Raw genomic sequence first — 12752 nt, forward strand, 5'->3', positions numbered from 1 at the left:
CGGCTAGTCACACAAGCTACTGAACAAGATCAATGACTAAGATTGCTCAGTACAACATTCGGATAGGTTGGCCTCATAATCCAAATCAGATGCAATAGTTCGCTGCACAACGGACAGCCTTTTTCTTCACAATGGACTAATTTTATTGCATTTTCCCAATGAACAAACGATAATCCTGATTCCCACATCTTTGCAACAACATGTATTGAAACTATTATATAGATCATATTGGGGAATTGTTAGAGCTAAGCAGCTAGTGCTCCAGCAGTGTACATGGCTCGGGCTGGATAAACAAATAGAAGATATGACCTCCCCTTGCCGTGGATGCGCGGATAACTAGGCAGCGCCGCATCAAGAATTTTTCAATTGGCCTCGACCTGACGATCTTCGGCAGTGCATTCATATTGTTTCTGCTAGTCCCTTCCGAAACGCAAGATGGCTCATGATCATCGATGCATACAGCAAATATCATTTTGTTGCTCCAATGCGTCCGACTGTTAGTGCTAGCACTATCAAAGCAGTCGCTTCTTTCTTTTGCTTACGTTTGCCACAAACAATTGTTCGGACAAAGGTCCGCAGTTTTTTTCGTCGGAATATCAACAACTTTGCAAGGAAAATGGAATTCAACACATCCCTACGGCACCGTTCTCTTCTCAATCGAACTGTGCTACTGAATGGACGTCCTACCTCCGGTCTCTCAGCAGATATTTCCCAGTGTTTCGAAGACGAATGACGAAATGTGGGTTGGTTGGCGCCATTTGCTGTTGCACCACAGCACAGACTTCCCTCTTCTTGTCGCTCACATCGACACTATGCGCTGGCAGTGTGCAATTTTTTTTTAAGGAGGGAGAGGCAAGGAGGGAATGCATTATCGACGGCATCTTTGCCGACCGTACCCAGCAGGCGCTCTTAAACCAGCCACTGCACCGACGGGCGAGCTCGCTCTTCCATCGGTCGCTGTCTCAGACGGGGACGCCACACACACGTCGCCAGAGGACGCTAAGTCCTCATGACCTCACTGCCCATGACTCTTAATGATCCGCGCGTCTCTTTAAGCAGCTGCACTTGGAGTTTCACCTGCAGAGATGCAGTGAACTTTCAGATTGATATCAACAGTAGTATGGAAGACATCGCCGAAGAAAAATACATGGATGTAGCACGAAACTGCTAAAAATTACAGTGTATTAGTGTCTTATCAGTATTCAGGGCTCTTTGTTTATATCGAGAACTTTAGTCTCGTTCCGTATAATTCAGCACAACAGAAGAACCTACAGCTATACGAAGTTACGTACACCTCAGTCATTAAGTGTACATACTGTAAATAAAGTTTGTTGCCTTTTCTAGATGTCTGTGTTTATTGTCCACCTCCACTACCGACAAATCAGAGGGTGAGAGGGAGGGAGAGGGAGGGGAGAGGGAGAGAGAGAGAGAGAGAGAGAGAGAGAGAGAGAGAGAGAGAGAGAGAGAGAGAGAGAGAGAAAGGGGGGGGGGGGGAGAGGAGGGAGGGAAACTGTGAGCCACCTACTGTAACACACACATCAAACCCTGGATTCACGCCTAATGTCAGTTTAATTTTCTGGCTTTACCAGGTGTTAAAATTTCACAAAACTGTACTTTTTCCTAATATTGCAACAATAGTGCTAATGGCATTTCATCAGATACACTATCATACTACTCCGATCATTGTAACTTTAACTTCCTGTCATTCACTGTCAGCCTACAGTAAAGCTCTAGCCCACCAATGAACATCCGCTACTGACCATGGGCTGCTGCGGCACATTCGATTAAAAGTAACGCCGTGTGGCTGCAAGAGACCGTTCAACTAACTTCAATAAGCTCCACACGAGACGCCATTCATCAGCAGCCTATGCTAGCTCACGGCACCACTTCTAGTGCTACCGTTTGTGTTGTGGTGTTAACGGCAGCCTGGCTACACATGGGAAATTAATTCTTTAGTCCGGCTGCTCCTCGTCTCTGACCTATGGTATAGCATGACACAGAATCGTGCATGGAGACCATTACTGGTTCTCGGATGACAGGTGCTGATGTGAAGGGATTACGATGTGCTTTGTGCCCAATATGGCGATTCTTCCTTGGTGTTATCAGACATGGTCGAACAGAACCTTAACAACGAGTATGCCTGGTCTCAGGCTCCCATGGAATCCAGCATCAGGTCACTGTCACGTCTGATTGCTCCACAAATCTGGATATCACCCAATTCGACCAGCCAGTCAAATGGAGACCCACAATGACGCCCCCTTTCAAAGTCTGTCAGGTACTCCTAAAAGTGTCTCACACGAGTACACCACATCTCCACGTCCTTCACCCTGATCACCCAACTTCTAACGCTGTTCACGTCCTTATACACCATACCAGGCTTAGTAACCACACTGAACACAAACCCCGCCAACGCATTAAGGTGGCCATTCTGTCACAGAGAACAGTTATACTAATCATTTACACACCTGTCAAATGTTGTTTACCTGTACGAAGTTACACAGATATCCTTACAATGTCTTCAGGATGCTTCACTCTTCTTATCAAGTAGTGTATAGTGAAACTGTGATGCCTTTCTAAAAGTTACATCTGGAGTGTTTTTCTTTCTAAAATTTAGCAAATGTAATATAATTCTGGGTCACTTTTGGAGAAAAAGTGAAGATCTACTCCAATATTGGCACGATACTTTAAAACCAGAAACATCCATCTCTAAAAGGGAGTCCTTTGTGGGGATCCCACAAGACCTCACTACTCGCAGTACACTGTGGAAAAGGCATTCCATTGGTGGGCGAGCAACAGTGTGGTACGCACGTGTCTGTGACATGGATACTGTTACACAGACTTGCAACACCATGAGGAGATGACACCCGATGTTAAGCACCTGCTCACATGACTCGGCACGGAAGCTAGAAATAGGAATGGTCCTAAAGGCCCTTGTGGGTAGTCTACTTCCCTCATGGTGTATCTCATCAACGATTTTAATTAAGACAGTTTTCCTGAACCATGCACTGTTCACCCATAAATGAGCCAATATTTCAACGAAGACACTGTAAAACTGGAGCAGATAGGTTTAGTGTGTTCCAAACGAACTGCCACCACTGTACAGGGTGTTTATACTTAGTTCCAATTTCAAAACACTATAGAAAGAGAACCACTGCTCAGAGTGACATCATATTTGAACAGCATATTATTGAGCAGGAGGAAACGTCACGGAAAAAATTAACGAAAATTTTACCAATAGATAACTCTGTAAGCGTCAGAAAATGCACACGAACAGACGGGCGACACGCCGCTGTTCCTCAGTTTGTGTCCGAGACGGCCAACATTACTGTTTCCATGAAGGATCGCGCGCTGCTGGTAAAGCTCTTTTACAAGAACGGTGACTGTGTTTCAGTAGCTCCGCTGAAGTTCTGGACATTCAAGCACTCAAGGCTACGAAAAAAGGCATTGGTACGATGTCTGATAAGGGTCTGGAGAGAATGATTACAAAATTCGAAAATGCAGGTTCTTTTGAAGCGAAATGTGGCAGTGGGAGGAAACCAGTTGATCCAACGTCTGTCGAAAATGTAGCCACAGCATTACAGGAGTCGAGCAGTTGTGTGCAAACATGCAGGCAGTGCAAGGGGAATTGCCCGAACGTTGACATGTCTACGAGCACGGTACATAAAATCATACGAAACATCCTACATTGCTGTCCATACAAAATCATCTATGCTCACGAGCTGCTGCTTGCTGACCTGCCAGCAACGGAAACGTTCGCTCTGGAATTTCTTGCTTGTGCGGAAATGGACAACGAGTGGCCAAGGAAAGTTCTTTGGACAAACAAACTCCATTTCCGTCTCCAAGGACATGTCAATACGCATAATTGCAAATATGGGAACGGAAAATCCGAATGCACATTAACCGGTACCACTTCATTCTGCAAAGGTGACTAGTGAGAGTTGACGCAATCGTTTACCGTTAGGGTCGAATTTTTGCGAGGAAATGAGTCCTGTGGGTCCTCTTACGTGTACCGCAACTGGTACAAGCTGTGTCAGTATTTTGCGCACCAACGTCATTCCAACCCGTCAACAGCGTGGAAGGTACATGGGCAGGATAATTTTTATGCAAGATGGCACTCCTCTGCTACAGAGGTATTTCGAAAAATGCTAGAATTATTAGCTATCATTTCCGCATAGCCTGGTCGTCCAGATCACCTGATCTTAACCCATGTGACTTCTAGCTGTGGGGATATTTGAAAAATGTTGTGTTCAGTGTTCCAATTACGAAAGTAGCTAAATTTAAGGCACGAATTGCGTAACGCATTCTGAACGTGAGCCACCAGTCTCTCCCATCTGTTGTGGACCATGCTATTTCTCGATTTCAGCTTGTGGCACAGAATGGTGGCCAGCATATTGAACATGTCTTGCGCCAGTCTCACAACTATTAGAAACCGACGTCATTTTTCTTTCCATACCGTTTCTGGCACCAGAACAATTAAGAACGGATGTCTTTTGCTTTTTATGCGGCTTTTGGTCGCAGGACAATTAAACAGCGATATTTCCCATCCAGCGTGGTACAGCCTTGCCGGCCGTGGTATATAGGCTTACCTAAGTAAAAGTGTCATAACTGTTGACTGCCGAAATTCTGCAATCATGGACACTGAACAGTACAGATTGTGTAACGAGCAATTAAAACCATAGCAATCGTGTTGCGATTCACCTGTCATTTGTAGGCGTCCCCATTTACGTTAAGGCACTTACAGTACCATTACTGGTTAAATTTTAGCTTTTTTTGTGTTCCGTGACGCTTCCCCCCAATGTCAACAATATGCCGTTCACATTTGACGTCATTCTGAGCAGTTTACAGCGTTAATCATGGACACCCTGTATTCTGAAATACCCGGTGCTCTTAGGGGCCATGGATTCAGGTACCTAAGGTGGGGCAAACAGGTTACCTTAAGATCAAATATGAGACGCTGAAACCTCACCATTTCTTTAAGATTATGAGCAGTCTTCCTCATCTTGAGTTCAGGAAAGTTAAAAACTGGATGTAAACAGTTAGTACATATATACATTTCTGAGATGAAAAATAACATTTTTTCCTTGCCTTTTACTCCGGCCTTTAACTGGCAACTGTAAAAGGTGAATTGAACAAGTTTGTTGATTGAGGTGACAGCTGTAAGTTTTCCCTGCATCAAGATACTCATGGTACACCCCCGATACTGGGGCATGTGAAACGCTCAGCCCCTGAGTTACCTCATTGTTGAGTATCCTATGTGTTGGGCACCGATGTTCAAACCACGTATCAAATAATGTGTGTCCTGCCAGCAGCAACTGCAACACCCTCATCTCATGACATGCTGAACTATACCATTTGCCATGGCAGTGGAAATACACTTGGCAACATAACAAATACCTACCTTTCAATGGCACACAAGTATATGACAAAATACAATGTCCCTAAGAAATCTCTTACTTCAACATGAGACAGTTGGCAATCCAAACGAAGTATTTTGGAGGTACAGAGAGATAAAAAAGTGGGGGCAGGATGACTAAGATTGTAGCAGTCACTGTGATGTATCCATATTTGTTTCACATTGAGCAGAAAAACTTTTCCTTCAACTGGCAAAACTGCTCTTGGACTTAAGGGTTGATCAAGAACAGCCACTCTACCACATTACTCTTTCCAGTTCATCAAAGAGAAAATCTGTACATGGAAAACTTTAACATGGAAGTGTGGAGGAATTTTATCCATATGAGATGTAGAACTTTAGCATGACAATGAAAGATACAGTTTTCACCAATATGGGCAGCATATTGGGAAATAACGTCATGCACAGTAGCCCATTCAAGGGAAGTGTCAGGAGAGAAAGTCCTGACTCTTGATCACTACCAGCATTTGGTTTTCTATTTCATAGTACATAGTCTGGCCATATCCCAAGTCTCATTTTGACCTAAGTTGGGTTGATTTGGGGGGAGGAGACCAAATTGCGAGGTCAGTGGTCTCATTGGATTAGGGAAGGAAGTCGGCCGTGCCCTGTCAAAGGAACCATCCTGCATTTGCCTGAAGCGATTTAGGGATATCATGAAAAAACCTAAATCAGGATGGCCGGACGTGGAATTGAACCGTCGTCCTCCCGAATGAATTCCAGTGTGCTAACCACTGCGCCACATCACTCAGTTTGACCTAAGTCATAAACACTTTATACACACCTTACTATAGATAATTTTCTGGGCCCCAACACTGGGAAGCTTTCAGCGTGTTCAATGTGACAATGTCTAATACAGTTATTTACATGTCTACTGTGTTAACTGCTTATAAATGGAAATTAAGAACTATGACCCTTCAGGATCAGAAAAGAGATTCTGGAACAATGGACTAAGAACATGTTATCAAGTTATATGTACAAATGACTCTGCTGAAGTGAAAATAAATACGCACATCAAAAACTCCTGAAAATAGAACTGAATGTGGATACCGCAACCTAATGCGAATTATGGGCACGCACAATATGCGATACCGTGCAGCGCACATCACGAAGTAATGAATGTCACAGAAGGTAGCAATCAGATGTGCAAAAAGGAGGACAATGTGATAAAACACAAGACATTCCAACCCTTCAATAGCGAAAAACGAAATGTCCACCCTATGGTATTCATTAAGAGCTTCAGGAATGTGTTTCCCAGGACATGGACGGAAAGACAAAGAATACAGTTCGTGGTCTCCTTTATTCAAGGTGACGGGGCACTGTGGGCCACCAACGAGTCCGAAAAATGTCTAACGATGCAACAGTTTGAAGGTGCATTCTTGCAAAAATTCTGGTCCGATGGTCCAAGAAAGACTACGCAAGGAGTTGTACAGTCCAGAAATGTACAATCCTAAGGTGGGAACGTTACGCAAATATTTTGAAAAGTATATAAACGAAGCCAGGTACTGGGACGAGTCATGTCCGATCGTGACATAATCAGATTAATAAAAATGAAGTTGCCCAGTGAAACTAAAAGATATTTCATCAATGTGCAGGAATATGATACAGAACAATTAATGGAAATAGTGGATTCTGTTGACTTATTGATCGAAGACATGAAAACCGAAAACAAGTGGAACCATGGAAGCTGTAATCAACAAAAGGCCGATTACAATGGCAGCAACAGTAACGGTAGTAACTTAGTACCAAATGGTAACGGGAATAGGCAAGAGCACCGGCAACAGAATCGAGGCACAAACAATGGCAATGGTTATAACAGCAACGGTTATAATCGTTAAAATCGGAAGACACAACATGATGGAGGCATGACTAATGGATATAATGGTAACGGCAATCCGCAATGGCGGAACAACTGAAACCAGTACCGTGGTTGTAATGAACCGACAGCACAGTGGCAACAAAACACAGCGCCACAACCCAGGTCCATCACAGAATATGTCAGGAAGTTACAACCGACCACCGCAAAAGCAGAGCCATACACAGTATCAAAATACGCCATCGGGGAGGCAGGGCGGCCAACCCAACAGTAGCAACAACAACAACAACAACAACAACAACAACCAGAACCACAATGTGAGATTAGTAGAAGTGACAGACAACTGTCAACCCACTAACGCTCATCTGTTAAACTAAAAACAGCCACAATACGCTCTCCGTTGTTGGCTGCAGGATAGAGTTGTGAGGGCACATTCACAGATGACAGCCATAAACTTTGTATGCTGAGATACAATGAGGCAATAAAAATAGAAAAGGAACTTGTAGGCATACCGCAGAAATGTAACCGAACCGACATAAGTGTCGTGCAGGCTATATTGTAAGCAGATATGTACGGAGCAAAGTAGAAAATGGAACGAGGTAATTAGTGCGAGAGACTGGTAAAATACAGCACGAGCCAAAATCCAGTTCAGACTGAATGAAATACATTAGTGTTTGTGAACTAATCGAAACAGTTACTTTAAGCAGTGTGATAAACTGTGAAGGTGAAACTGTGATACGGACAGTGAAGTGCTAGTATTGAACGTTCAACAGCGGTGAAGACGCCATACGCCAATATTACGCACGAAAAACTGTGAATTTGCTTATAAATGTGAACTGTTAATGTGAAGTGAACCCACAGTCAATATTTTTGGGACAGACTGCAATTTCAGTGAGTACAATAATGAGAGATTTGAATGCGATGCGTGGACTGTTGCAAAACAGCGACCGCAGAAACGGCGAATGTTTGTGCTAAGCTCGTATTGGGACACTCAACAGTGCCTGCGAGTGCGGCGAAAACATAAATAATTTTATCAAGACAAAAACTGACGTGTAATGGAAACAGTGTTGCATCAAAACTGCATTCACGGGAGAAGATCCATGTCATGTATTCTGCAAGACAATGCTGGCTTGACACTCGGAAACTGGCGAAAACTTAACAACTGCCGCACTAATAAATGCTTCTTTCCCACTAGCGTAACCATCTGCAGCGGGAGGGAAATATTACGTTGGTTGCGTGTGTTTCATGTACTACGTCGGAGATGCGTAGCAGAGCTGACTCCTGCTAACAAGGGGGGGGGGGGGTGTCTCATCCCACTCCGCCACGTCCGGCCGAGACAGAAGCGCATCGCCAACAGTGCAGCCGATCAGCTGATTCTGGCGTTCCACGACGGCGAGAGACACGCTGGCGTCGAGCGGACATTGACCTCTCCGCAGCCGTCGCGAACGCGGAGCACTGAACACACCAGCCGGCGCCGTCGCAAGCTAAACGTCGCGGCGTAGATCATCGACGACACCGTATTCAATAACGACGATATATTGTTATAATGACCTCATTTTTCTGCATAGTGCAACGAAAAATTGTTCGTAACGTATGCACATCCTGTACTCCAATGACTTCCCAGAAACAATTAAGTAAAAGTAACCAAAGCGGTTCGTCTGTCGCTCCGCCGAGGTTTTCCCTACGGCCACGCCAAATGGGGAGCGAACAGTTGACACCCCTGCGACTGCTAAAATTACAGACTAACTCGTAATTGTATACCATCAAACACTGCATAAGCTGCAACCACAAAAAGAAGCAGCCAAAATTAATGTACCAATGTAACATGTCATAACTTAACTGTCAAACCAATTGTTTTCTATGTCCTTTTCTTTTGTACTTGACTATATTCGTAACCAATTGTATATTATATTGTTATGTTAATAACTTCATCTGTATTACTTTGTGTTCAACAAACATTATTAAGTACAATGACTAAACATACGATGTGACATAAGTAGACTGAAAGAAAAATCTGCGTGTGGACACTGTGGACATGAAATAGGAAATATTTATGTCAAAAAAACACGAACATTTTTTTATGACAAACATTTCGGGGGGCAATATAGCGTCCCCAGTGAAATAATAGGAAAAGACTTAAAAACAGTATTTATAAAGAACAGACATTTAAAAATTGAATAACATACATTTTTTTTCATGTATCCGTATTACAGTAATTTCCCTGTGTAAGTTTAGAGGGCAGAGAAATATAACAAAATGATCTAAAGAGACGACAAGATGCGCTCTTTTGTTAATTTTTTTAGTCGTCTTCACTTCTCTTGTCTTGGTTGCGTGTAGACGGACATCTTGCGAGTGCTGGCAAATGTAAGCATATTTGTACTAATTAAGCAAATACTATATTGATTTAATATCATTGTTCACTTTTAATTTGCAAGAGGTGATCCCGATTTCATGTCCGCCTTCCTTTAATTAACCTGCATTCGAGTAATTTACAGTTCAACAATCGCAGCGGCCGATGCAACCAACGACGCCATTGCGTGGCGATATTAACTCATAAAAAATTGGCGGAAGCGAAAAACTCGCCCGTAATACACATTTTTCTCCACAGCCGCCCGACGTTGCAGAAAATACGTAGCTTTAAGATTCTTATTTTCAGTACAACAGCCGAGAGCCAGAGCCAGTAATCCGACTACAATGCAATGGTTAACGGAGGTAAGAAAAAATACTCTCGCGCGTGTGTGGGCCACAATTGTAATTAATAACTAAAGATTTTTTGCTTTAAAGTGAGCTGACTACCCGAGGAAATTAATATGAAAAGCTTATTCCAGTGTTAAACTTATATGCTCATGTTTTAAGATTCAGCGAGTCTAACGTTCATTAACGTAACAAATAATTTATACTGGAAATTATTGTTAAAAAAAGAACTTCACAAAAGCATTTAATTGTAAGTCAAAATTAAATGAAATACCAGTTCCATTAAGGCCTACCACGTAAGTCGGCAACAATCAACATTACCAATAAATAACATATTAAATTACGACTACCGACGGACACGAGAAACTCTCGGAACCGAGGTGATGCAAAACTTTTTTTGATGTGCGTATATTTTGTGGGAACTGGTATACAATCACATCACTGTGAAAATTGCTATTTATTTATATTACGCTGTTGCTCATATTCCTACGACTCATTTTTCTCCAGTGTAAAGGCCAGTCTTTCAACATATCTTAACATACTTAATGAATGACCTTTTCAGGGCTGAACATCAATGTGTCTAACAGTTGTATTTTAATCATCTGCATCATTTTTTTTCTACTTTGAATTCTTTGTTCTATCTATCATGCTGTATGAAATAATATTACATCACTTAGTGCTCAATGTTGCATTAATGGCTTTGTGTTGGCTGTTTCCTCTGATTCTGTCAATATTAATTTTATTTAAGTAAGCATCTTTCCATTATGAGTTAGAAATGTTTGCTGTAAATACACTGCCGGAAAAAAAAAATTACAACACCAAAAAATAATTAATGCAATGTACTGAAATTTCAGAAATACATTTGTCAAGGTAACGCGTTTAAACGATTAACATTGCAAGATCACAGGTTAATGTAAGCCCGAGATAATTCATTGCAGATGTGATATGCTGGTACATTAATAACTGGTGTAACAGCTAGAATGTTGAATGCAAGCATGCAAATCTACATGAATTTGTGTTGAACAGGTGCCAATTATGAGTTTGTGGGATAGAGTTCCATGGCTGTTGCACTTGGTTGGTCTATACCAGTATGGTTAAACCCTTAATGCGGAGTGTTGCAAATTCACATTGTACCAATCCTATGTTAATAATTGGAAGGTTAACTGTTTATGAGTGCCAGTGCCATTACGCGCTGGTCCTGCATGAAGCTACCAACACTTCTGACATGTGCTGTATTCACCCGAGTGTTTCGGTTACCTCTAAAGTGCCAGCCATGATTTCTGAATTTTGCCATTCATCTAGAAATTTATTCAGGTATTAAGTGTTTAATGCTGTTTGTGGATGATGCTGTAGTTGTCTGATAATGCCCGATATGTGCTCGATCGGAGACAGATCTGGTGATTGAGCAGGCCAAGGCAATATGTCAACACGCTGTAGAACATGCTGTGTTACAACAGCGGCATGTGGGTGAGTGTTATGTTGGAAAACACCCCCTGGAATGCTGGTCATGAATGGCAGCACAACACGTCAAAACACCAGATTGACATAAAAATTTGCAGTCAAGGTGAGTGGGGTAACCATGAAATTGCTCCTGTTATACGAAATCTTACTGCAGACCCTAACTCCAGGTGTTGGTCCAGTGTGTCTTGCACACAGACAGGCTGGGTGCGGGTACTCAACTGGCCTCCTCCTAACCAACGACATCACTACCACTGAGGCAGAACCAGCTTTCATCAGAAAATGCAGCATACCTCCACCTTGTTTTCCAATGAGTTTTCACTTGACACCACTGAAGTCGCAAATGGTGATGGCTTAGGGTCAGTGGAATGAACTCTGCAGGGCTTCTGGCTGGGAACTCCTTGAAATAACCAATTTGGAAGAGTCTGTTGTGTACGTTGCTGGAACATTAAACTCGGACCTTCCTTTTTCGCTTTTTCCATATATACTGTTTTGTTCCCATGATATTTGTTTGTGCTTCTACTGAAACTATGCTAACTCTTAACTTTGTTGTCATCTACTTTTACATGATGGAAAGACTCTTGATGTTCATTTATGTACCGGTGTCAGTGGAATTTTTAGAATACCTGGGTATCCAAGGGAAAGCAACAGGAAAAACAGACAGTTTAACACAGTGACTGATACGTGACTGCCAGCAGCGACAGATGAACTGAGTGTCTGATACCATATGCCTGACCTGGTGGCGAAATATGTATCACGCAGCATGCGGCAGTCAACATGTTAAAAAGTTTCCTATGCTCTCCAATTCAGCTGGATGCGTCTAGCGTTTGGTGAACAAGCAACCAGCCAATCAGAAGGGTCATGGTGGCGGATCAATAATAGAACAGCGTCCGGAAATGGGTGGGGGGGGGGGGGGGGGTGTAGGGATGAGTACAGAGACAGACAGAATGGGGGAGGGGGGGGTTGGGGGTGGAATAAGAATATCTTGCTATGCTGGGAGCTGAGACCAGAGCAGGTCAATGCCTCTTAACTAATGCTCTAGGCACATCCCCGTGGCAAGCATGTGGTTAGGCTCCCACTTATTTCGATGACTGCTGTGATGCTGCATGGGAAAGTTTTGTATGTCAGCATCTCTAACTAGAATAAATCACTTTTAGTTTTAGATGGTTGGATCTTGCACATGGGCTATGAGAGGTAGTACCGGAATACTGGCTGTAAATTTGAGTGTAAAGAAAAAAAATTGAATTAACAATAAAATAATCCTAGTACCTCCTAGACTGGTGGTGGCTTGCATAATCATTTTCTTGGTTTCATACTCTACTCATGCACAGGTACATGAATACAATACAACCTGACTACGCAAAGTGAGAATCTGGA

This window comes from Schistocerca serialis, chromosome 3, assembly GCF_023864345.2.
Source record: "Schistocerca serialis cubense isolate TAMUIC-IGC-003099 chromosome 3, iqSchSeri2.2, whole genome shotgun sequence".
Taxonomy (NCBI): Eukaryota; Metazoa; Arthropoda; class Insecta; order Orthoptera; family Acrididae; genus Schistocerca; species Schistocerca serialis.